Consider the following 27,976-nt stretch of genomic DNA (forward strand, 5'->3'; position numbering starts at 1 on the left):
GCCTCACGTTTCTAGCCTGCGCTGCCGTGGATTATGTCAATGAAATCATTTGCATCCGTTTTAACTAAAAATTCCAGAACGTACAATAGCATTTACATTTCGAATATTTAAGTAACAATAATGTATTTCTACTCTCCTGACCGAGCCAGGTGCCACAGTGGTTAGCACACTGGAATCAAATTCGGGAGGACAATGGGTCAAACCCGGGTCCGGTCAACCTCATTTAAGGTTGCGTGATTTTCATAATTCGCTTCAGGCAAATGCCTGGATAGCTCCTTTGAAATGGCGCGGGCGACTTCCTTCCCCATCCTTCTCTAATCCGATGGGACCGATGACCTCGCTGTTAGGTCCCCTCCACGAAATCAATCAACCAACCTAATTTACTGCTGCCATCACAAAATGAACATAAGTGACAGGAAATAGTAAACATTGCTGTGTAAAATATCTAAGCGGTATATTGTGTAATGAATACTTCACACTGCAATATTTTATCAGTTACTAGCAGTTTTAGTATCTACATTACTAAACCGCTATACCGTAAGCCAAGTTGCCCAGCTAACAGCTCCCAAGTGCTACAAAAATTTGATTTTTAATATTTCATACTCATGAAATATGCATTTAAAATGCTGTCATTATCTACTCATTAGAAGCTATGATGTTATGTTAAAATTTTATCACAATAAATAACGGTCAGAAATTGTGTTTGCTTTGAAGCAGCGTAACTGACGGAGCCAAAATAGCCGGACTATTTTATCGGGTATTTTAGAATGACAGCATTTAGCGAGTTTCAACAAACGCAATGGATAATTTCAAACGTTCAAGAAATTTTTCCCGCTGACACTCTTCCTCCCTCCACAACATCAGAAAACAATGAAAAAAAATTGTTCCTTAGTACATTTCCTCTGTTCTTGCAGTCAAACTTCTGCGTCAGCTTGACGTTTCAATTTATTATTCACTACTAATTCTATCCGAAACACAGTTTTCGGATATTATCGACACAGATCTTTGAATGCCCCTGCAAAACCATCATTATACGACGCCAGGTTGGCATGCATGAAAAATTAGCCTTTACTAAAAATGTAGAACCTAATACACAGAATTTATTCATCCAGTGTTTCATAATAACACCACTCAGCGACTTCCAACAAAATTTAAGCACTATTTCAAAGCTTCCCTATACTTTTCTCACTTACGTGGTCAAAACCAGATACGTAACATACAAGGTGGTGCCTCTTTCATGTCTTTTCTTCATATTTTATACTGTTTACGGACTTAATCCGCATACGAGATTATATTTCTTCCTTTACTTCCAGACTGAGTTTTATTTGTAGACTTCCCAACTCCATTGCATGCTGATCACATGCGTGGCTAGGTGGTAGCGTGTAGTAATGTAACTAACCCCCACTGTTCCTAAGCTAACATTTCATTCTTGTAGTAGTTTCTTTCTTCATTAAATGCAACTGGTCCTGACGAGGGGAACTCCTTTTTTTTTCGCTCGGGCCAAAACAGAACGAACTTTCGCACGTTCTGGAAGATCTACCGGTCACTTAGAGTGCAGGGTCACACGCCAGTGGGCCGCATCCAGAGTCGTACGAGCCTTTACAGGGATTATCCTTCTGGCTCAGCTTCCACTGATTATGAGCGACGGAACGGAAGACTGGTGTCCGCAGTAGCAGATGGGATATCACTGGTAGGAGGGGTGAGAACTCCGCTGCGTTGGTAATCTTCGGCTGGTGTCCTCATTGTCCACTTCCCGTCATGCTGCTGTGTGTGGTCTCCAGACACCTTTCTTCAAGCAAAATACATGATCACTGGTGCGTCTGGAAATTTCCAAACTTTGTCCTTTGTGTGGGAAGAGTGTACGAAGTACAGCAAAATTTCCAGAATTTCCTACAAACAAAATAATATGTTCCCACACACGTTTATCTTATTGGCGGATGCATTTAAACTTTGCGGTGTGAGCTACTGAACGGACTTCCAGATCCCTGACCGTAAGAGCACTTATGCCATTTCTGAGAGTGGCTAGAAAAGATTGTGCCAGTTGCCTTTCCGAGGACTGAAGGAAGGCTTTCGTACTGGTACACGTATTGGAATTTCTGCTTGATGATGCTACTGTGGAATCCTATTCCTTTCAAATCTTTGAAGTTTCACTTTGAACTTAAGCACGTACGCGACGAGTAATCAGGAGGATGAAGAGATGCGTTACTTGCAGTCACATCGCATCGGCTCAGCCCAGCAACACGTAGCAGCGGACGCAGTTTGGTGCACGTAATATCGCGTCTGCGAGGCAGATTCCCACCTTCAAAAATCGCGATATATTGAAAGAAGAGGAGTTCACTCATCATTTCTTTGTTTTTTAGTCTTCCTACCTCGATCTACGCGCATCGCTCAGTGGTATACGAGTGTTTCTGCAATTTAATTCTTGCCTCAAAGAGGATTACTTAATTTTTATTTTTAATTTTTTTTAACCGCTCATGTTTTGTTGCGTTATCGAGTTACCTGATTGGAGCTCACATGCCTGCTGATGTTACTTTTTGATTCTCCCTTCATTCAGTGATTTCTTGAGTGCTCTGTTCGAATTCTTACATTTATTGCTGTTACATACTTTTGCAATCACTGCTGAAAACATAATTTGTGTCCATTATGTGTCTGGACAACATCTCAGTCTTCACTGTGCAGAATCATTCTGGTCGCGACCCTAACAACCATTCATTTCGCTGTCATTGTTCTATATTGCTTACGTAAATTCATTCTTGGATTGTTTTATAATCTCGACGTTTATGTGTACAGAGGGAATTTTACACACTGTTTGAATAGAAGTTATTTTACCAGATCAAACCCTGTCATTCAGCAATCATTAAAGTAAATTATTCTATTGAAATGCCCACGTCCTCCAACCGTAGGCGACTGGCAAGGCTCCTGACGAGTTCAGGAATCTCTCAAAAAACGTTTTTCCGTTGTGAACGGCAACTGATTTCTTTCAAGCACCCAGTAAAGTTCGTGGGGTAATGCACCGTTTTATATGACCTGGGGTGACAGATTCATCATTAATCTAATCTGCATATCCACGGAACACTAGATGACCAAGATATTGTGTACATAGCACAAGCGCCTTCTGGAATACACGAAACCTTATTTGTAAAGTAATCAGATGTTTGAAGCTAGTTCCCAGATGGGAATTCGAATCTTTAAAGAATCTGTTATTTACCGGTCCTATCGTAAAAAAATGATTTAATGGTCTGTGCACCCGTTAAATATTTCAAGACTGTGGCTCAGAAGTGATTGCAGGACTTGCAATTTCTATTTATATGTAGAATAAAATACTGCAGAAGCAAGGGAAATCCCTCAGTTTTCCTTAGTTTTGTGATGAATGTGCGGTCCATGATAACCCCTTACACAGGATGGAAGGATAAAGAAGCGTGAGGGGCAATCTAGAGCAGCAATGTCATTGGTCGTTTCATTACATTTATTCGAATAACAAAAAATAATATTAAACACAGTAATGATCCAACTCCCTCTTAACAAAGAACAACCAAAGGGCAAATATGTCAAAAGTGTAACAACAGAGATATACACACAACAAAGAACAACAGCATTTCACATTAAGAAAATGATTCCTCGGGGCCTATTCCCACATTCGTCTGCACTCGACAAAATTTTGATTCTAATCGCGCAAGCTGCTCCAATTTATAACACAATAAGCAGTTTCGCAAAATGCTAAATGTTATTTTATAGGAGCATTAACAGTTCCTTATACGAAGAAAAGAAGCTTTAACAAAAGCGGAATATCCCAGCCTTTTTGATTATTTTTGTAAATAAATAACACTGAAGTGCCTATAGAGGATGCAGGGTGAGAGCAACACATTGGTAGCTCAGTTGAAAGAATCACCTTCAAATAAATTATGAGTCCCTAATTCTTGAGAGAAAGCTGGTACAGTACAATCACTTAAACGTAAAACAGTAACAAGCAAGATGCTGACATGGAAAGGATACAATATTGAATAAGAATACAGGGCAAGAAAGAAAGAGCTTACCTCTACAGAACTGGAACCAAAGAGATTCTCATTCCCATTAACTGCTTACGCAACACTTTAAGCAAGGACATCTATAACACAATTTGGTACATATTTAAAGGTTTAAATGAACATCTGCACAAATAAAAGAAAAACAATTAATGGGCCAAATAAACTAAGAAACTGTGCCAAAAGAAATATTATGGTAATGAGGACGCATAATTAAAATATATTATTTGATAGGTTCTTAAACAACAGTCTGATGAACATGGATGTATGGGTGCAGACTGCCTCATATATGTTTCAGTGGAATTTCAGTGGAACAGAATAGGACGAGAGCCATTGTCGGTCTTGTCGTTGTCCATCACAGAGAAGAGAGATCTATTCTAACCAATATTTGCTATTTGCATTGTGGGATCCAATTCGTTTATTCCTGCCACCTTACACGATTTTGTAACTAAAATACTTCATAGCTGCGCGAATACTGTTTGCTCAATGAACCACCTTCGAAACAACGATGACAAATACGAATGCGTAGGTTTCTGGTGTAAACAAGTCTACTAGTGTACCACCATGACTGAAGCAACGCAACTTTTTTCTGCTCCTTAAGACTCACGAACTAGTTCCGATACTTGGACCATACGTTCGCTACATGGCTTCTTGTAGAAACGAATCTACATGGGTTTTCGAATATTTGAATAAAATGCCGGGGAAGGTACAGTTCAAGTTTGAGATAGAGAACTATGGCGTCATTTTATTTCTGGGCGTGTAAGTATATAGAACGATAGAGGGGCACGCTAGGACGCAGAGTATATCGAAAGCTCACTCATATGTACATGTATCTGCACGTCCTAAACAACCACAAGCCACGCAGAGGAACTCATTTCTCCGTTCACTGACTACCCGCGTACAGCATCACTTCGAGCAAGTGATACTCAAAAAATAACACTCTAGCTCAAAAGGCTGTGTACAACGTTCCTCGCCAAAGGTTGCAATCATAAATAGAGGTACACCACCATGGGAACGAGCAAAAGATTTTGTTGCTGTGGCCCTCAGTTCAAAGAGCAGCTGAGCTAGCCGCGCGGTCCAAGGTGCCTTGTCGATTCCCGCTTCTCGCTCCGTCGGATGTTCGAGTCCTTCCTCGGGCATGGAGTGTATCTCGTCCTTAGCATAAGTTAGTTTAAGTTAGATTAAGTAGTGTGTAAGCTCAGGGACCGATGACCTCAGCAGTTTGGTCCCATAAGACCTTGCCACGGATTTCCAGATTTCAAGTTCGAAGACTAGTTTCATGCAGCTCTCCATGCTGCGCTACCCTGTACAATCTTCTTAATCTCCGAACAACCTTTCCAACCAACATCCTTCTGAATTGGCTTACTATATTCATCTGTAGGTCTCTCTCTTGAACTTTTACACCTTACATTTCCAATACTAAACTGCTCCCGTGATGTCTTAGAATCGGGGAGTTCGTCCACACATGGAGCATAACAGTGCCAGACCATACACGAGCGCTGTGCATCTGTGACAGTCCAACACCTTAGCGTCACTGTCACTGATCACCGTCCATTCACTTTTCACCGGTCTCCGAAACGGATAGTACATCTTTGAGGATTCCCTTTAATAATGATGTAGCGCTGCAAGTAGAAGTATCGTTGTGGCTGCGCCAACAGTACAGTCTCAAACATTCTACTGAGACGATACAAAAAATCTGGTCGCATGTTGGGAGAAAACTGTTCGCCATCAGATTGAAAATGTCGAGAAACAGGTATGAAAACATGAAGAATAAAGAAGTAAAAAGTCCATAAAGTTGGTTTTATTCAAAAACCCTCGAAATATTTGTACAGGCATTTACTCCGGACTGTGTTGTGCATTTTCCAAATCTAATGTCATTCAACGACGACGAAAAGAAACAGCTTTTTCTCGTAAAATTTTATCCGTTATGGTTACAAACAATCGACAAGCACGGAACCAAACTCCCTTTTACGTTGAAGAAGCTGCCACCGAGCAAGATTTGGTATGGAAATATGCCCACAATAGTTCACTGCAGTTTGGAGCGATAGCAGTATTGACACTTGCAAGTTCGCACGCCAGTGTTCAGTTGGTCTTAGATTAGTAACTATAATCCGTTAAACGAACTCTAAGAAGTGGTCATATTACGGATTTCTTTGTCGTAATTGTAATGTGCAGTAGGGGGATATTAATTGTATTGGAATAACTTTTGCGAAGTTTAAATACAACCGACCAGCCTGGATTAAGTACAGACATAATTCGTTCCAATAAAACAATTGCATTGTGTTTTCTTCACATTCATGTAGTTGTCTCCTTATCCAATTATGACGGTCCTGTGCAACAATTTCACAATTAAAACATATAATTCACATATGTCAGTTTACCGACTTTGTGTTCACCAAAAATGTCTCTATAGCGTATCTGTCGAAACTAATATGAGTGGTCCACGGATTCCGGAACTATCTCCTCGTATAAGCTATACTTTGCAACACCTGAAATACATAACTCATATGTTGAATCATTCCATTCTGTGGATTGCATTATAAAAGAGAACAAGAAGCCTTAAGCACATCTGATGCAGTGTTACTAATCAAAATAAAGAGGAAGTTTTTCAGTACAACTCCGTTCTCACACATGTTAGATAAGGACTTACGGACATTTCAGTGTCAGATGGCTAAGGTCAACTGAGGCGGGGATAACTGCAGCTATAAGATCGAAGAATACCAATGCTACGACCGGGAACGTGCTAATCTATCAGTATTTGTTGGTAAATATTAAAAAACCTTAATAACTATAAAAAATCAGGTCTCAATGAAACTTTATTTGTTTGTTAATCCTACAGCAGAAAGTTGCAAACGTCTATATACAACTTTTAACGAAAACCTATCACGTTTTTAATTTGAAACTATCATTTAAATCTCCAGTACATTTACTTTTAATAGAGGTGGACAATCTTTGTAACTCGTCGCTGTCTGGTTCAGCGTAGTAAGCTGGCGTTATTCTTTATTTTACCAATCCTGAGTGGTTAGACCTATCATTTGTTTCAAAGCAGTGCCATGTCTCATAAACACTGGTAATTAATTGCATGACGGAGAATCATGTGCTGTATGTAGTATGTCACATCCAGGGTTGTACAATTACTGACGCTCTCACAGGTTGCATTGACAAGTAAATAACACTCTCTATAATCAATTTCCAGTATTCTTAACGTATTTTGTCTGTGTCTATACCAATGGAAACTTATTGGGTTATTTTCATGATAGCCGTTGCCAACGTGCAACGGAACTGATGCCAGCCGGCAGTTCGAAGTTTTGGTGTCAGTGACGAACTACGAGTGCTTTCTTACTGGCTGCAAAGGTCCCACTTCCCTCCCACTGTGTCGCTGGTTCTCCTGATACAATTAGAACGACGTGATGACTGCAGTAAAGCTGTTACTGCAGTACCGGGATGGATGGCGCAATACGCCTTCTGGCATGGTGAGCATCTCAGGGAGGTACTCCTTGTTTCGCAGAGAAGGGAGCTCCTAAAATGGTGGTGGATTCGTTAGTCATTTGTAACCATAACTATTTCGGAGAGAGGTGAAGTACAATGTGAGTCTACTGATCAGCATGATGGATGATTACCAAACTATGACGGTCGCTGAGAAATGTTCGTTGAGAAGTGCATTAGGAATTTCAGTTCCATCAGTGATAAAGTACACAATGTTCGCACACATTGAGAGCTCGATATCGTATTGAATGCAGCATGTGACATAAACCAGTACACAATAAAATCCTCACTGGAAATCCTAATGAAATTCTACCTAAATTATTAACTTTTCGTGGCAAAGGAAACAATTTCTCTACACGTAAGAGGAAGCTGTCTTAATTATCGTCTAATGTGGGAGGAAACCACCATGCTCAAGCAGCTGTTACCGTTTTTCTATTACCTTTTGGGTGAAGTAGACCAAGATCGAATAGCCCACTTCAGAAATACAATGAAAATTTCCTTCGGACATGCATGCATGCATATATTACGATAACCGGGAAATCGTGGTTACAGTCCCAGTCCGGCACAAATTTTCATTATCGTCATTGCTTTAGACAGCTAATGATTGCTCATATTCGAAACTGCAAATAGATTTCATGTATTAGTCGCTTTCAGTTTAGGTTATCATTAGGACCTGACGCTGTGTGAACTTTTCCTAAACAAGAAATGACGTAGTAAAAATAATTCTTGTGATGTTCAGAAGTCCTATCATACATCTTGGAGGTATAATATCGTAACAGCTACGTGCATGGGAATTCGGCGGACGTCTTCAGCATAAATGTTTTCCTGTTCTTTATGATTCTTTCTAATTTTAAACAACAAGTCCCTCAAGAGCTACAGGAAGGTATTAGACAAGAAATCTGTCTTTCTTAAGATACATTTTAAATGTGAATCTGTTTTTAAAAGTGACGGAATGTAGTAGGTCAAGAGCTTGGAGTAATGTTGAAGGCTTCAGGGTTTATTTGTTCATTTATCTACTTTTCTTTTTTTAGGACCCTTTAGGCCTCGTTCATGAGACCTCAAAAACCTCTTTTAAGTGGTTGCCTCTCAGAGTTAATCTAACAGATAGTTCTAAACTAATGTTAGTATAATCATATAGAACACAGCCGGCAGAAATTGTCGCCTTGGTGAAGAATGAGTTGTCAGAGTTGTGTCCATACTTGTAATCCATTTTGTTCCCTTTGGAGTGGTTAATTTTTATTCTCTGCATTTACAGTCAAACTCGTGCAGATTTTTTATTTTTAGGGTTCCAGTGAGAAACTTAACACCAGAACTGGGGATCTCGAATTACACGAAGCTGAAGCATTCTGCTATATATGCAGCTAAATAACCCAGGACTGACAGAGCAAGGAGAACATAAAAAGCAGACTAGCACAGGTAAGAGGAGGATTACTGAACAAGAGACATGCATTCCTTGACAAGAGAAATTTGCTAGTTTCAAACATAGGTCATAATTTGAGGAAGAAATTTCTGAGTATGCAGGTTTGGAGCACAGCACCGTGTGGTAGTGAGACATGGGCAGTAGGGAAATCGGCACATGATAGAATCAAAGCCTTTGAGATGTGATGCTGCAGAAGAAAGATCAAATGGTTCAAATGGCTCTGAGCACTATGGAACTTGACATCTGAGGTCATCAGTCCCCTAGAACTTAGAACTACGTAAACCTAACTAACCTAAGGACATCCCACACATCCATGCTCGAGGCACGGATCGAACCTGCGACCGTAGCGGTCGCGCGGTTGCAGACTGACATGCCTATAACCGCTCGGCCACAGCGGCCGGCCAGAAGAAAGAGGAAAATTAGATGGACTGATAAGTCAAGGAATGCAGAGTTTCTCCGCAGAATCGCCGAGGAAGATAACATACGGAAAACATCGACCGGAAGAAGGGACGGATGATAGAACGTTTGTATAGACATCGGGGAACAACTTCCATGGAACTAGAGGGAGCTGAAGAGGATAAAAAGTGTAGAGTGGAACTGAGATTGGAAGACATTCAGCAAATAATTAAGGACGTAGGTTCCAACTGCTACTCTTAGATAAAAAGGTTGCTACAAGAGAGGAGTTCGTGGCGGGCAGCATCAAACCAGTCAGAGGACTGTTGACTCGAAAAAACTAAGATCTACCGTTCTTTAGCGGAGTAAAAAATTTAAGCTTCTAAGTGAATTAACTCACTCACAATTCGTGTAGGGTACTTCCTAGTGACGTAGAACCATGAGATATGGCATGAAACAATGTTGCAAAGTACAAGTGAAGGAGAAAATACGAATACTGATAATTTATAGTTACGTTCGTTTGTTGTCTATCAGTTTGTTTGTCCCTCTGTTACGGAAAATTTTGGAACCTACTTAAAGCAACTTGCGCTAACGACAATACACACTCACCCATGCCCGAGGGAGGAATCGAACCTCCGCCGGAGGGGAACCGCGCGAACCGTGTCACGGCGCCCCAGACCGCGCGGCTATCCCGCGCTGCTGTCCCTTTGTTCAGCACTATGAAACTAAAATATACTCAGATGCTGACGTCTGCGGCCCTTTGGCCGCGTAAGTTATTGGAGTCAAACCACAGAGCAGTATGAAAAGGATCCGTTTTTGTCATTAAGTATCTATGCACAAATCGGATCTGGTGGTCCATGGGAAAAACGAAGACAGAAAGTCCGTGGGATCGATTTTCGGAAGGATAACAGATTTTTCAGTCTTCTTTCTAACCCAGGCTTCACCTCTCAACAAATGGCTCTGAGCACTATGGGATCACCTCTCAACAAATTATAGGACCCCTGTACCGGGTTGAATAGCTGAGCTAGGTTAGTGAATCATAAAATCGCCGAAGCGGCGTCGAAAAGAAAGACTCGCCAGGCCATTGAGCCACATGAAATTATTATTGTCATTAACAATATATAAATAAGTTAGAACGGAACCCTCAGAGCGTTAGTGCCATTCGCACTTCTCAGGCTTTTCTTTTCTCCTCTTGCCGGTTTAGACAACTAATAAACGTCATGGTCACAGGCGATTTCCTTACCATACCATTAGTAAGGCATCTAGTCGTCCTTCGAAACAATTTCAGTGACACTGTAAATGCTATAATCAATTGTAACAAAAATTTGCAGATGTATTCAGGAATTTCACAGGCACTAATTTCTCCTGTTGCGTGTAAATCTTGATAATCAATATTTGTTCGACTGGTATTATTCTGTTTACGTTGTTCTGAATACTCACTCTCTCTCGATGCATTGCCAATTCTACACTCATGAACAAATCTTGTGCAGAAAATTGGAGATGAGAAGCGAAAAGGTCATAACTTAAAATCAGTCCTTATTGGAGCTGCAGACTCTGTGGCAGCGCCGAGCGAGGCGGCGTTGTGGTTAGTACACCGGACTCACATTCGGGAGGACGACAGTTCAATCCCGCGGCTGGCCCTCCTCAATTAGGTTTTCCGTGATTTTTCTAAATTGTTCAGGTAAATGCTGTGACGGTTCCTTTGAAAAGGCAGCGCTGAGATTCTTCCACATCCTTTTCTAATCCGAGCTTGTGGTTCGTCGCTAATGACCTCGTTACCGAAGGGACGTTAAACACTAATCTCCTCCTCCTCCTCCTCATCCACTCTGTGGCATTGTGAAGTGGTTTAACGCTTGCGACTCTGTCGCTGAAAGAAAAGGTGTGCGTACAACTTACTCATTCACGTTTATTAACGAAATAAGGAGAACAGTACACAAGCATAGTCCAGATATAGAAGTATCGTGTCCTGTGCTGTCGAACGGTTAATTTATTTGGCAGCTCAGTCGTACCAGGAAAGATATCATTTGTTTCGAAACAGGATTTATAATTGAAGTTAGTAATTTGATAATACGAAGAAACGAATGTTACTGTTTTCTGCGATCAACAATACAATTAGTTATGGAAGAGACGTTGCGTACTTCGGTTCGGCGCTTGTAGCGAACTGAGCGATATGAGCGCTGATTCGGACAATAGCGACACGCACGGCTGCGGTTTGCCGCGGTCCCCTGGGCTAGCGACAGTCACACAGGGAGCCACGACCGCGGCAGCGACACGCCTGGGCGAACGCGAATGGTGTTGCAATTGTCGCGCCGCGGCTGCACCACTGTACTGGCTACAGTGGCTGTCCTACTGCTGCTGCGCCAGAGGGACAGCCTGTGCAGGGGACACGCTGGAAGGCACTACGTGTGATAGAAGTTTTGGGCCATTTTGCTGTCAAATGACACTGCAAGGCTACACTAGTAATGATATTATATTGTTCACTTGAAAAATGTAAACTCATAGAAAGGGTAGCCTGAATGACTGACTACAAACGCAGTGCATTATTGAATAGTGTAACGGAAATTAACGACTACAGAGGAACTGCAGATGAGAGGACATTAGCGGTGTGTCTTCCGTGAACCATGTGCAGGAGCGCTGAGACGCATAGACTAAAAAAGGAAGAAATTATTGACTGAGTTACGGATGCATTACACAAAACAGATTTACTTTTAAAAAATTCACAGCTCACCATTTACAACTGTGTACTCCATGGAACAATTGCCTTTCATCACCAAACATCTCATAAGAACAAATTATTATGCTGAAACAGCATAATTGGTGAAACTAGCGTGGCGCTTGAATGTTAAAATTGCTCTCAAAACGACTGCTGATCCAGCAGTAAAAAAGCAGACCGAATTAAAATCAATTGAACGCAATAAATAGTCTTTCAGTTGAGCATCAAGACAGCTGCCGTAATTGTAATTACACTACACACCATAATATCCACATGTCCCAAATTTTGGGTCACGTAACCGTCCGACGGATAGTTTCACTGAGATTGCTGTTTTAGAAGAAAACACCATAAAAATAAGTAATTACAGCATCAAATACAATTTAATGCGTCAGTATATTACACCTTTTGTACTTAGAATACCAAAAGCAATTAGCATAATAGTACGTTGAGAAACTTCTGCCTATTTCATTTCGCAGCGAGATCAACACTACAAATTATTACTGTCAACTGAAATTGTCAGAAATCATCCCTTCTCTTTCGTAATGCTCGTTCATTTCCAGTGCCGTTCGTCACGTGCAGATACTCATCTGATCGGCTTCAAATTCCTTCGTTTGGTATATAAAATATTTCATACCACACCTGAAATAATGCAACATTAGAAAAGGCACTACAATATTTCACTAATGTATGCGCCTAGGGCAAGCTGATCATCAATCAGCAGACACAAGCAAGTGTATTGTACATGTTTCTAATGTGGCACCAGCCACGGCTACCACTGATTACACAGAAAACAAATAAAAAATGAATGCCATGTTAATGAATATGAGTCTAATGGTACATACGCAAATAGTAGTAAACGCAGCGCACATTACATTCTGTAAAACAAGCTGAGGGCTGCTACGAATAGAGCACAGCAAATAAAAGAATTCGTCTGGAATCAAGGGCTGCATCAAACTCTCACGTGGGTTACGAAAGCCAGTATTTGCTCCACGAACAATTGAAATAATTGATACAAAGAAGTCACAACTTGAGACAGAATGCTCGTTGGATAGTATCTGAAAACATTGAGTCTCCATCGCCGCTAAGGTAAACAAATTCTACACGTCTTATTTGTTCACAAACTTCAGCGCCCAGTAAGCTCGTGACCAATATACATAACGACGACAACCAGTAAGAGAGAGCGCGGCGTCTTAGTGTAGAGCCAAGTAAACGCGTTGACTGCGCTGTCCGTGCATACATGGAGACGCACACTTGCTGCTTACTCGCCGTCACAGTCCCGAGTGGCACAGATAAAACAGTTCCGTCAGAGAGGTCACCTCAGCATCGATAGACAGTATAACCAACGTAACTACAGTGCCGAATACGCCACAACGGAACAATGTTACAATAACTGCTGTTGAAAACGTGGAAACACAAAAGATATTACTATTACGCCTCGCCAGTCGGAATTCCTGCATCTTCAGTAGCGGAGAGTCGTTCACTATCTGCCAGCTTCTTGACTTAACTGTGTAACTGTGGTGATTACTCCGAATACGAATATATTATTCTCTTATCTAAAGATACGAGCTTCAGCATACCACCGTTTTTATTTTTTGTTAATAGTACTTCATTACACAGAAAGTGAAAGAGCTGCTATAGGCTATTTGACAGTTTTCTGGAAACTGTTTTAAATTATTTACTATGTCATTTTATATTCCTAACATACATTTTTCCTTTTGAATTTCAGTTCCTTCTTTTGTACAAAAACGGAAATGAAATTGAAATAATTTGGTAGCTCCCTAAAACGCTCCTTTAGAGTCATGTGATGTGTGTGACGTCACTGGCTAGTTCTCTGCTCCTATTATCATAAAGCTAGTTCACAGTGCTGTCTTAGTTTGGAATTTACGCTTAGAAAAATTGCCACCACGTCGAAGCAGAAGTTCACTAACTTAATTTATAATGTGCTGTACTCTGAATTTTAACATTAATTTACCTCAGATATATGCTTTCCCACTGTCCCAAGGTAGGATAGCGTCAATCATATCGTTTTACCCAGCTCCACATAAATTAATCGGTAACTCAGTGGTAGTGGTTTGAGTGGTACAGCGTCAAGTTTTATAATGTCCAGAGATTCCGAAACACTACTTTAACTTGTTGTGCATTTTCAACTTCTCGCTGCGTAATGAATAATCCATTAAATTTCGGGCATGCAGCCGCGCAAATAAAATTTCTGCTACTGGTATCCATTCGATTTAAAAATACTCTAGAGGTATATGAACTCTACTTGCAAATTGTCTTTATCGGATATACAGTGCGCCTTCTCAGATGGACTCTGTTATTCAACGCCCTGTCATAAATTTGACGGGTAAGAATTTGGACGAAGCTATGTTGTCTGTCTTAAGTAAAGGGCTAAATTTAGCCCCTACTCCAAAGACTTTGCCGATATCATCTTTCAACAGTGCCATTGAAGAAGCTGTCCGACCATTATCAGAGGAGTCTGCTGAAGAAATCAGACGAGAAACCTGTCAAGCTATCACGAAGCATCGTCCACAAAGAAGCAATGTTTCCAAGGAAGAAAGACATGCGATACGAAATCTGCCTGAGGATACTGACACAGTCGTCCTGCGTGCTGATAAAGGTGATGCTACCGTCCTTTTGCCTCAGGAAGTCTACAAGGAAAAGATATGTGGTATACTTAGTTCTGGTGCATACCGGAAGATTAACAAAGATCCTACTAACAAGGTGACAATAAGGACTGCTGCCTTGCTGAACGCTTCATCACTACAGAAGGAAGTCATAAGAAGTTTAAAAGTACAAGGTGCAGTACCACCGAGATTTTATGGTCTTCCTAAAGTTCACAAGATGGTTAAGGATGAGCGTCTAGAGGAATTGTCTATGAGACCTATAACGAGCACTATTGTTTCACCAACATATTTTTCTGCCAAATATTTAGCTTCCTTATTATAACCATTGGTAGGAAAATGTAGTAACCACATTCGTAATTCTATGGATTTTATTCAGAGACTTAGCAATATCAGGCTAAATAGTACGGTTGTGCTTGTTAGTTTTGACGTGGTATCATTATACACCAAGGTACCTTTAAAGGACTCTTTCTCTCTTATCAGCCAACAGTTTGATAAGAACATTACGGCTTTATTTTAACATGGGCTTTTATCTTCTTATTTTCAGTTTAATGGTGAATTTTATGAGCAAATTGATGGTGATGCTATGGGAAGCCCCCTTTCCCCTCTGGTAGCTAATTTATTCATGGAAGACTTCGAGGACAAGGCACTGGACTCAGCATGTTTTAAACCTACGGTCTTCTGGAGGTACGTGGTCGACACATTCGTGGTATGGCCCCATGGTATGGATGAATTACATCGATTTCTTGAGCATTTGAATTCCATCCATGCTAGCATTAAATTTACTATGGAAATAGAAAAAAACGGCTGCCTCCCCTTTTTGGGTGTTGTCGTTCGCCGTAAAAATGATGGCACATTAGGACATGCCATATATCGGAAACCAACGCACACAAATTTGTATCTTCATGCCAGTAGTTGCCATCACCCTTCACAGACCATCCTCCTTAAGACCTTAGTGCATCGGACGCACTGTATATTCGATAAAGACAATTTGCAAGAAGAACTCACATACCTCAAGAGTAGTTTTAAATCGAATGGATATTCTCCGCAACAAGTTCGTAGGGCATTCGATGCAAAACCTAAAGAGCAGGTATGTGATGGGGAAGAAGATAGTAATTTTTTCAGATCTAGTGCGTTTTTGCCCTATGTGGGTGCTCTTTCCGCAAAGATAGGCCGTATTCGTGAGAAACACTGTGTTAAGGTGATCTTCTGGCCCCCACGAAGATTGCAGCTTTACTCGGCTCTGTGACGGACAATTTACTGCTTCGTAAAGCGGGTGTGTATCAGATTCCTTGAGGAAATTGTGAGCAGTCATACATAGGTCAAACAACACGCACCGTTCATGAGAGGTGTGTGGAGCACCGAAGATACACACGCTTATTACAACCAGACAAGTCAGCTGTGGCCGAACACTGTATTGATATGGGTCATTCCATGAATTACAGTGATGTGAAGATTTTAACATCCACCTCTTCTTTTTGGGAATCTGTATTCAGGGAAGCTATAGAAATTCGATTAGCTAACAATTTAATAAACAGAGATAGTGGTTTTAATTAGGACAAAGCATGGAATCCGCAGAGAAGTCGTCATCGCGTCACCGCCGCCGATCATACATCGATAAGCGAATCGACTGCCCTTACGCCACCGGCAGGGCATGTGTAAGCGCATGTCTCTGCCGCCGACCAGCATCTGTGACCCGCATGCGCAGTACCGCCGCGGTGGAGCATATAAGGCCACGCTTGGCACCTTGTCATCACACCCTCACCTACCTTGGCCTCACCATTGACCGTCACCTCACCTGGATCCCTCATGTCCGTTCCATCCAATCCAAAGCCCACAACCGCCTCTGACTCCTCAAACTCCTCTCTGGCCAGACATGGGGGTTCACCCCTCTACCATCCACCACACCTACAAATCCTTAATCCGTCCCATCCTCGTTATGCCAGTCCCGCCTGGATATCTGCCGCCCCCCCCCCCCACCCCAAATTCTATAAGTCCCTCCAGATCCTTGAGCGTCATGCACTCTGTCTCGCCTTCCGTATACACCTCATGTCCCCCACGTGGATCCTCTATGAGCTCATTCCTTTTCCCCATCACCTCCTATTCCTCAAACATATGTGCATCCTCTACACCTCCCTCCGCCTTGATCCCCCTCACCCCCTGGTTGCTCCTCTCCTCTCCCATCCTTGTCCCCTGCCACGTCTTCACTGTTGTGTCCCCCCTACCCTCCATCTCTACACCCTTTATCTCCTTTCCCAAGGTGGCTTCCATCACCTCCCCCTCTCAGATGATGCCCTCTCTCCCTCCATTTATCCCTCCTACCAACTCTGATCCTCACTCCCCCTCATTTCCTCTGTACATTTCCTGGGCTCCCTCTCCCCCCCTTCCATCCTCTTTTTTCCCCACCTCCCGTCTCTCTGCCCCCTCTTCTCCAACGAGTCCTTTTCCATCTCACTCCTCTGCCTCTTCTCATTCCCTCTTGCGTCTGCCCTGCCCCTCCCCCCCCCTTATGAGTCCTCTCCCTCCTTGGTTCCCCCTTTATCGTGTTTTCCTCTCCTCCCTCCTTGTTTTTCTCCATCCTCCAGGTCCCCCCCCCCCCCCCCCCCCCATATGCCTTTGGCTCGGGAGTGTCATCTTTGTGCCGCCATTATCGTGAAGTGTTTCACAGTGAGTGTTTTCACAGTGAGTGTTCCGTGTTGTGTCTTTTGGGAAGTGTTGCGAACGGCCATCATACTGTCGCTGGGTGTGATTTTTTATCTCTTGCAAACAGAAACCAGACTGTCGCCATGATTTTTTATTGTGTGTCTCCTATGCCAATTGTTTGATTCCTGTGTATTTTATTAACATTTCCAACCCCTTTTGCTTTCTGTTTTAACTTTCCGCATTTTTCCGCTATTTTACACTTTGTCACCGTTTTATCGCCTGTGTTTCTTGTTTCTTTTCTTCTTCCGTTTTTAAAAAAGTCTGTAGGCTGTAGAGCAGTGTACTAAGCTGCTGCCAGCCCGCCCCCTTCGGGGGGAATTGAAAATCAATAAAGAAAAAAAAAACCTTGTCATCAGTCTTGTGACTTGCTCTGAGGATGGCCGGACGATACGCGGCTGAAATATCAATAGAAGATATTTTAATTGCGCGGCTGCATGACCTAAATTTAATGGACAACTTTAACTTACTTGTAAAAGTAATCGACAGTTCTCTCATGTAATAACCAAACCACAGGTACAAATCTTTATCATAATGATCAAAAACTGAATATTATTGCGATATTGCATTGCCTGTGTTATTCTGATTACGATGCAAAGTTCCTTAGGATATGCATGAACATCCGGGTTCGTGTCCCGATCCAGCACAAATTTCATTTTCGTCATTTCGTCCTACAGCCGATGGTTGTCATTATTCGCAATTGCGAATGCTTTTAATGTATTGAATATTATTGGGTTTTCCTTGCTGTTTACATCCGCTTACATTTGCAATCGCTGCTTCACGCACGTTACGTTGAAAAGGATATTATTCAGTTAATGTGAGCACATTTTTACTCTGTAAAATTTTTTTTTTATCTTCGTTTTATCCAGATGGGATCCTGTTTGTTTAAATTTTTGAAGTTTCATCGTTTTAAACAAAGTAAGCATCAGACGTAGGCATTAGTTTACACTGCCAAACATCACCGACCTTAATTTTGTGTTAACTGCATGTTTTACGTGCTTTATATCACTCCATATAGAAAACCCCATCGTCATACACTTCGTTGTACTGTGGGCGTATGATGTACCTTCACTACCAGTAATGCTTCCCAAGAAATCGAATTGTTGGTTCGCAAAGTAAATGCATTTATCCTCTGTTGTCCATTTCTCGGACTAAGATTATTGTAATGCTGCATATAATTCATCCAACCATCGAAACAACTGCTACAAGTATTTCTTGCTAACGCTATTTTAGTATTTAGTGTTAAAGTCTTGAAAATATATGACCTTACTGGATTCCAACATTTTCCCAAATATCCGCTGTCAGACGAGCTATCCGTTGCACTACTGAGCGCCCCATCAGATAGTACCTCTGCTGCATGTCTTCTACATAGAAACTCAATGCTAAGATTTGTCAAGAATAATTTTACTTTGTTTTGAGTCGCAACTCAAGGCTGATAGACGATAATATAGTTATAATATACCGACTCGTTTCCAAACGTTCTATACTATTCCTTAGTTTTGAGCGAGTTTAATGATGGTGCTTTGCACAAGTCGCCGCTCTAAATAGATGGAGCATAAACGCATCAATTTTCGCAAGTTTTCCACTATCAGTGTTCACAAAATCCCTTTCTATTGTACTTAAACATTTTAACTGCATTGTCCAGTAGTTAATAACTAAACAGCTTGCAGAGAAAGTATGTTATAAACTCGTAGCTTCGGCTAACACTCCTGCAACACACGTATGGCTTCGTCTTACGGGTAAGTCCACACGAGACCTCTTTCGAGGTGAGCAATCGCATGCGTACGGGAATAAAAGAGCATGCACAAATATTTGTGTAAAGAACGCACGTACGCATGGGCGTTCCCGCGTCCACACGTTGCTTATTGTGCAAGCAATCTGCTACGAATTTTCGTCTTTGCTTGGGAGCAGCTGTTGCGTTTATTGTGATGAAACGGCGACGGATAAAGAAAGCACAAAAGCGACTATAGGTAAAGAAGTACCTAAATAATAGAAGTACGAGAAATGCAAAGTAATGACAACGTTCTATCTGCAAATTTAAAAGGAGGTCACCCCAAGATCTGCTCGTGAAACTATACCGATAAGGCCGGCAATAAAATTTCGCTAACTAGTAAATGGTGACTTGTATATCAGTTTGAGCTATTTATTCCTCATTTCAAAACAAAACATTTCAGTGATTATTCATGAAAGTGAAAAAATTTTAAGGGAGATTCTTAGTCGTTATGTGAAGGTTAATTAACTTTCAGTCCTCATTTGTATTTTGTTGGTGTACTCAATATTAATCATGAAAGATAACATGTAGATTAATATCCTCTCACTCAACAAATCTGAGAAATTCATAGACGCTGGAATCAACTAGAACAGAGGTTGTATGTTTCAGTTTTGTATTTTTTGCATCATCAATGTACTTCATTTCAATTTTTCATTTTTTTTTGTTTTTTTTTTTTTTTTTTGAAGAGCGAAACATATCCCGCTCCTTGTTTTGTTCAAATGTCAGACTCGCCCAGCTGTTGTGCTTTTAAGTCGCCATAGCATGAATATTCGTTCACATTTTTCACATAAGGCAACACTTTTCATACATTTTTGGCTCATTCCTCTCAGTTTTTCTATTTCTAAAGTTATGGTATACTTTACAAAAATATGATCGGAGATCTTTTGTGTAGTACTTGACGCTCGGGGCAATAGATCTGAAACTTTTTTTAAATAACGTTCGGAAGGGGTACGCCATTCGACTTTCTCTTTTGGCTGTAATCATCTATACACATAGCGTGCTTCCTTTGGAGTCTACAGATACTGTTCCGCATAATTCGTTTCACAGCATAACCGCAACACACTACACAATCACACACACGTGGGCCTCAACTACATGTCGTCTGCCAAAAAGGGCAAAGATTCACACCGAAGGCGGGTTGCAATGAGATTCAAGCACATCCTCCAATTCTAGGAAATTACGATGCACAAATGTGCATGCATAGTTGTGCTGTTGGAAATTTACAAGCGTAAACACAAGAAAGGCACCTAGGGGACGTACCTTTACACGTAGACTGGGACGTCACCAGAGCATCAGCCAAAAACAGAGCGTTTTCTATCAAGCGACAAAATGTTGATATTTAATGGTTTTTAGGCTTTAAATACATAAAATAACAGATACTCTGTGGGAATATTGACTGTAAATGCTATATGAATGTTAGAATCAATCGAGATAACAACAATGGGAAACATATTTCTAACACATAAAAATAGCCTATTTCAAGAATTGTAGAAAGTGTGTTGGTAGTATCGGCAATTGTCTTATCTTTGGTAATATAAGTTTTCATTGACACACAACAGGTATATATTTAACAATAATGGAACACACAAGCAGTTCAGCTCAGTTCACCAATGTTTAGGTCATGTGTGGCCTGTTCGAGACTTGTAGATTATGGCTTTCTTAGAGAGAGATGAGGAAATCTCGATACGAAATGACATTAAATTGCCTTCCAGCAACGTAATTCTGTTCGTTGAACTGCTGAGGTATATTAAGATTTTCAACCGTATCAAGATCAAGCTGCAGGAATTCCTCTTTATAGAAATTCGTGAACTCATTACATAAATCTCCCCTGTAATATGCAAGTTGATTTTTCATTTATTCATCAGAAATACCTTGATTAACTGAGCACATCTTCCTTCCAAGTGCATTTCGGAGTGTGGGAAACGCTCAGCTGCCTCTTTCGCTGTCATTTCTTTTTGACATAACCTTACTCATAGCCATACAGATGCACTCTACATACCATTTATCTGTTACTTTTCTCTCGTTTTCGACCATGTCAGTCTGAAAAGAGGGTAAGAAGTAGAAAATATAATTTAAAAATTGAAAATATTTCTTGCTGATATTGAAAGAAAATCAGGTTGCCGGTACCGCGCGACAAACAAGTATTATCTATTCACGTTAAACGTTCATTTAGGGAAATTATCACGAAAAGTTTGTTAGATGTTATTCCTCACATAACACAGATAACCGAAATACAGCAACGATACTGATGAATTGGCTTAAAATCGTGGACCACAGGCCTCAGATCATCTTCCATGTGCTAAGAGCTACACCAAACACCATCAGGCATTTAGAAGAAATATAGTACTGAAAAGAGAAAGAAGAAACCCTATTCCAGTGCACATGGGCACATAAGCTTGCTACTTCTTACTGTAAACTTCTGGCATCCTGTGGCGGAAAGGCAACTCAGGGCAGTGTCCGACGCTGTAAGCCAGTTAATACTACAAGAATCTCTCCTATACGAGTGATTTCGTTCAAGTCTCTGGCAAAAGTATCCATCAAATGGCGACATTTCGTGTCTTCCTTTGCAGACTGCTACTACACACCAGTGGAAGCAAGAGGGTTCTACACATCAACGAACATCTACTGCACGAAGCACCGTAACACACCATGGAGATTGTAAACCAGTCGATGAAAAGAGAGAGAGGTAGAGAAACGAAAATGTTTTTGTAGCATTCTTGCAAACCTTAACAGTTCGGAAGTCGAGATGAGTCACAGTGCCCATCGCAGGAAATGAAGACGAAAGTCATATTTGAACCAAGTAATATCGATGTATTGCAACTTCTAATGTGAGTGGTCTGTTATAATTAATTGAGTTACCTGCTTTGCTGGTTATCATGGGTAGTAGGGCAAGGCTGGTGTCGCCCCACAATCCATTCTTGCCAAATATATTCAAGATGGCGGCGATGACGTCATCCAAGAAGGCGGCGTGTAGACTTGGCAAAGGCGCATGACATTACCCAAGTCTGGTGGATTTTGGCGGGACAGTAGGCCAATTGGGCTACATCCACTAACCTAACCCTCCAGAAAAAATGGGCGCCAAATTCAAATTCCAACAGGCTTATGCCTAAAAAACCGTACTTGTCTTTATTATTATTCATTATGATTTATTATCAATTATTATTATTTATTATTATTTATATCATGTACGTGTGTATGCAGTCGAACTGGCTTAGTTCATATCTCAGCCACAAGGAGCGCCGCCGTGACGCCATTCAACATGGCGGATTTTGGCGAGAAGAAAGCCGATTCGGCCATATCCACTCAACTACCTTGCCGCCATCAGTGCAAGAACAGCAGGCTAACTGCGTTGGTGTGGATGTCGTCGATGAGAAGATACCGACCGCCAGTGCGCCACAACGTTTACTATTATTCTCAAACTATGTGTTAACAGTTAGTGCTTCAAAACGCATTCGTGTAGGACTTGGGGTTTCACCATACAGTAGCCTATCAAATGTTATAGTGCTGGAAAATATGCTCGAAAGTATTAAAGTGAAGTTACCTGACTACAAGTGGCATGGATTGTGTAGTGTAAAAAACAGATCAAGAAACATATGACTGCCAAATATTATCCATCCCAATCCTACCAGGACAAGTACTGCGGCACTCTAACTGTGAGTATTCTATCAATGTATGATGATGCTACACTAAGAATTAAAAGTGCAGACGGTTATAGAATATTCATGCAGCACTCAACTGTTGATAACTTGTTCAATGTAGACATGGCTGTAACTAGTACGATAGAGAGACTAAATAGATGGTGTCCATATGTTCAAGCAGTATACAGTGATATCATTAACTGGCTTCAGGCATGTAGCATCCACATAGAAGATATAGAACATTGTTTTAGTACCTGTATAACACCACTGCCCAAGTCTTGTGATATTCCTCGAATAGGTGGTGAAAATGTAGAACTCAAATTTACTGATGGAATACCAGACGATTGCAATGCACCAATAACATTACGAGATATATGTGCTGGGTTTGAAGCCAGCTATTTTCCAAATACTGTACATCTGCTGCCCCATTTAAAAAGAATCAAGTAATTTTTTCTCATGCTAATCATATTTGTAAATATTTTAGTAAATAAACATATTTTAATATTAAATTTGTATCTTTGTTTTTATTTGTCAAGACAAATTGTCACCTACGTTAATCTATTTAGCACCCGTCCCTTTAAATATACCACTTGGAGTTCATTCTATTGTGTAGCCATTGTAGCTCAGTTGGTAAGGTAACTGCGCTAGAGTAGCTACACACACACACACACACACACACACACACACACACACATAATAATTACACGCCAGGACCTAGCACAGTAGGTATCATGGCAGGCTGGGTGAAATAACCTCGCTGCAGGGACTTTGTTGTAGGTGACTGGTCCTGTGATGATGACCAAGACCAGAAGACGAATAACAATGGACCACTCCTTCCTGACAGCATACGAGCGATAATTGTAGTTCCTTCCAACTGTGGTAAGACAAATGTCCTCATGGCTCTGTTACGGACATAGACGGAGTCCGCTTCGAGCATCTTTTTGTCTTCTCCAAAACACTCTTTCAGCCCAAGTACCAGTTACCGAAGAAAATATTAGATGGAGTAGATGGTGTAACGTACAGCGCATTCAGTGAAAGCCACGACATACCCCGCCTGAGGAGGTAAAGCCTAACACTGTCTTCATATTTGACGAAGTCGCTGCTGGAAAGCAAGATCAAACCCGTAAATATTTCTGCTTTGGCCGTCATATGGGTGTTGATGTATTTTATCTGAGTCAGACGTATTCCAGGATCCCAAAACAGTTGGTGATGGATAACGCCAACCTCATTATAGCGTTCAAACAAGACAATCTCAGTTTAAAGCACATTTACCATGCTCATGTAGGGACCGACATCCCATACAATGAGTTTGTAAAGATATGCGCTGATTGTTGGAACCACTCACAATACGGGTTTCTCGTTATTGATAAAACTCGCAAACAGAATGACGGTATGTATAGCTGGAACTTTCAAGACTTTCTCCATATATAAACGTGCAAAATAGCTTAGTGCGTCAGTTGACACTACAGCATGGACAAATTCGTATGCATGGCGCAATCTCAGTCTGAGAGGTTAGGTGTGCAGAGACAGATTGCTCTCATGTACACCGATACCAAATTTAACAATCTTGAGGCGAGACTCGTTAAGGTTGTGAGGGAATTAAAGGACACTGAGGAACTTCTTGCGATTAACCAAAACCGGATAGAGAACAGAATTAGCGCAATTGAGCGGAAGACAGAAGCCGAGGCTGTTGTTAATGAAGAAGGTAGTGTAGGAAACAAGAAAAAGAAGAACAACAAAGCATGTATAAAACCACGTGATATTCAGAGCTTTGATTAGTATCCTTCGAGATATCAGCAAAGCATAAAGTCACTCAGCCACGCAAAGAAGTTCGACATAAATTATGTTTGCTGAAGTTGGGACATATCGATCGCGAGCAAACACTAAAAGAAACTTTTAAACCTGTTACTGAATATATCACCAAAATGGCTCCGCGTGATAATGATCCATTAGCAGAATTCACCAACCAGTATCCACGCGTTAAGATGGAACATTTGATGTCAGCAGTGAGAGAGCGTACATGCTAGGCTCTCAAACTATGAGTTTATCCGGTAGCACAACACACATCGGGGATACAGACATTAAAAGAATGCCTGGCTTAATGAACCTAATCTTCCTAAGGCCATCAAAAAACTTAAAATACTCTGCCGATGATCGCAAAGTCTATCGTGAAATACTTCACTTGACTGATCTGTATAAAACTCCTGACGGAACATTGAGAAAGCCGGAAAACTCTAAACACATTACCATTACACAACCTTTACTGAATGAAGAACCTAAAAGTTTAGGTGAGGGTGTAGACTTACAGCATAAAGGTGTGAGCAATCAAGTCCCGATATATTACGATGACCCAGATGAACTAATAGACAGACTTCGACTATTCAAGACTTTGGATGCTGCGGGCAATACAGCTCATTAGAATGAGGTTGTTTCGATAATCTCTGAGCTTCGAGAGAGAGGTATCATCGAATAAGTGTGGAGACAGTAGTTCGAGAGCTGCACAAGCCAGTACGCAAAACATACCCTCGCAGGCATGTTATGATTAAAGGGCTGGATGACTTCTGGCAAGCTGATCTTGTAGATATGAGTCAATATTTACTTGATATTAATAGATTCAAATACATTTTAATGGTTATTGATACATACTCTAAATTCGCATGGGCATTACCTGTGAAAACTAAAGCTGGTAGAGATGTTGCTTCGGTGTTTGAGCGTTTGCTGCAGACAAGAACGAATCGATGCCCGGACAATCTTCAAACCGATCACGGTGACGAGTGTTACAATGAACATTATTTTGAAGTCTGCTATGGAGCGGTACGGGATACATCACTACACTACGTTTACCCACCTGAAAGCTAGCATCTTGGAGCGTTTGAACAGAACAGTCAAAGCTCAAATGTGGATGCGGTATAATCTTTAGGGTTCGTACAAGTGGCTAGATATCCTCCCACAGATAATTGAGCAGTATAATCGAATCAAACATAGACAATAAAAAATTAGACCGATTGATGTTCGCGATAATTCGCTCATGGACACAGTATATTTCCGCATTAAAATGCTAGACCCTCGCAAACAGAGGTTCAATGTAGGCGACTTAGCACGTATTTCAAAACAAAAGACAGCGTTCGAGAAATCGTACTTACCAAACTGGTGCACCGAGATATCCACAGTATCCAAAGTTCAGATAACGAACCCTATGACACATACCTTAAAGGACGGCAAAGGTGAAGAAATTGTAGGATGCTTTTACACGGAGGAATTGCAGAAGAGTTCTGAACCAGATGTATTTCTCACCGAACGCGTGATAAGATGTCGAGGCAATAAAGCGCTAGGTAAATGGTTAGGATTTCCATCATCCGAAAACAATTGGATTGACGCCGACAAGTTGGTATATAACAGGGAGCCTAGACCTCTATCTCCTCAGTAGCGTACCATGCACAATAGGAGGCACAACATAATAAGAGGTGGAGGTGGTGTTCTTGACAAATTGGCTGTTGAATTACACATCCCTGGATATAACTTCTGTGGGCCTGGAACGAAGCTTCAGAAATGCCTGGCACTTGGTGATAAAGATATTAACCTACTAGACGAAGCCTGCCTTGAGCACGACCTCGCATACGCTGCAAATAACGATCTCTCAGCACGCCACGTCGCCGACCAAATATTGGCAGATAAAGCCAAGAAAATAAGGCGAAGAAACGATCTCGGAATAGGCCAACGCGTTGCTGCATTCGTAGTTGATAAAACAATGCGTGGAAAAATTAAGTTGGGCTTGGGAGTGATGAATTTCAAACGAATTATGAAAGCAGCGCGAGCAGCTTTGAGGGCGAAGAACAATAAGAACAAGCCCACTTGTCTGAAAAACTGTATTTTCTCTTCGATGTGTGCAGCTAAACGTGTGTTGTTTCCACTACCAAACACTTCAGGTGGAATTATCCCGTTTCTCGTTCCGGACCTTGCGGCACTGTCCGCTTTAGGTTCGCTTAGAGGTGGGGCCGCAACTGTCGCCAAAACGGTGCAAAACGCGTAGAATGCACATGCCCAACTAGAGGAACCCAAAAGACATAATCGCGCTGTGGAGGCAGCGGCCATAGGAAAAGATCTCTACTTGAAACCATACAGAAAAGGACTAGATCTTTTCATCGATAAAAAAAGGCCGTTAGTTATCCTACCTGACCGAGCGCTCACGAAAAAAGATCTAGTTAAAATTGTTAAAGAAAAACTTCACATTCCCACATTCCAAGGGGTCTTTATGCTCGATACATTTACATCTACATCTACATTTACATACATACTCCGCAATCCACCATACGGTGCGTGGCGGAGGGTACCTCGTACCACAACTAGCATCTTCTCTCCCTGTTCCACTCCCAAACAGAACGAGGGAAAAATGACTGCTTATATGCCTCTCTACGAGCCCTAATCTCTCTTATCTTATCTTATCTTATCTTTCCGCAAAATGTAAGTTGGCGGCAGTAAAATTGTACTATAGTCAGCCTCAAATGCTGGTTCTCTAAATTTCCTCAGTAGCGATTCGCGAAAAGAACGCCTCCTTTCCTCTAGAGACTCCCACACGAGTTCCTGAAGCATTTCCGTAACACTCGCGTGATGATCAAACCTACCAGTAACAAATCTAGCAGCTCGCCTCTGAATTGCTTCTATGTCCTCCCTCAATCCGACCAGATAGTGATCCCAAACGCTCGAGCAGAACTCAAGAATAGGTCGCACCAGCGTTCTATAAGCGGTCTCCTTTAGAGATGAACCACATCTTCCCAAAATTCTGTCAATGAACAGAAGACGACCATCCGCCTTCCCCACAACTGCCATTACATGCTTGTCCCACTTCATATCGCTCTGCAATGTTACTCCCAAATATTTAATCGACGTGACTGTGTCAAGCGCTACACTACTAATGCCGTATTCAAACATTACAGGATTCTTTTCCTATTCACCTGCGTTAATTTACATTTATCTATATTTATAGTTAGCTGCCATTCCTTACACCAATCACAAATCCTGTCCAAGTCATCTTGTATCCTCCTACAGTCACTCAACGACAACACCTTCCCGTACACCACAGCATCATCAGCAAACAGCCGCACATTGCTATCCACCCTATCCAAAAGATCATTTATGTAGATATAAAACAACAGCGGACCTACCACACTTCCCTGGGGCACTCCAGAAGATACTCTTACCTGCAATGAACACT

The sequence above is a fragment of the Schistocerca americana genome, chromosome 3, assembly GCF_021461395.2.
Source record: "Schistocerca americana isolate TAMUIC-IGC-003095 chromosome 3, iqSchAmer2.1, whole genome shotgun sequence".
In the NCBI taxonomy this organism is placed as follows: Eukaryota; Metazoa; Arthropoda; class Insecta; order Orthoptera; family Acrididae; genus Schistocerca; species Schistocerca americana.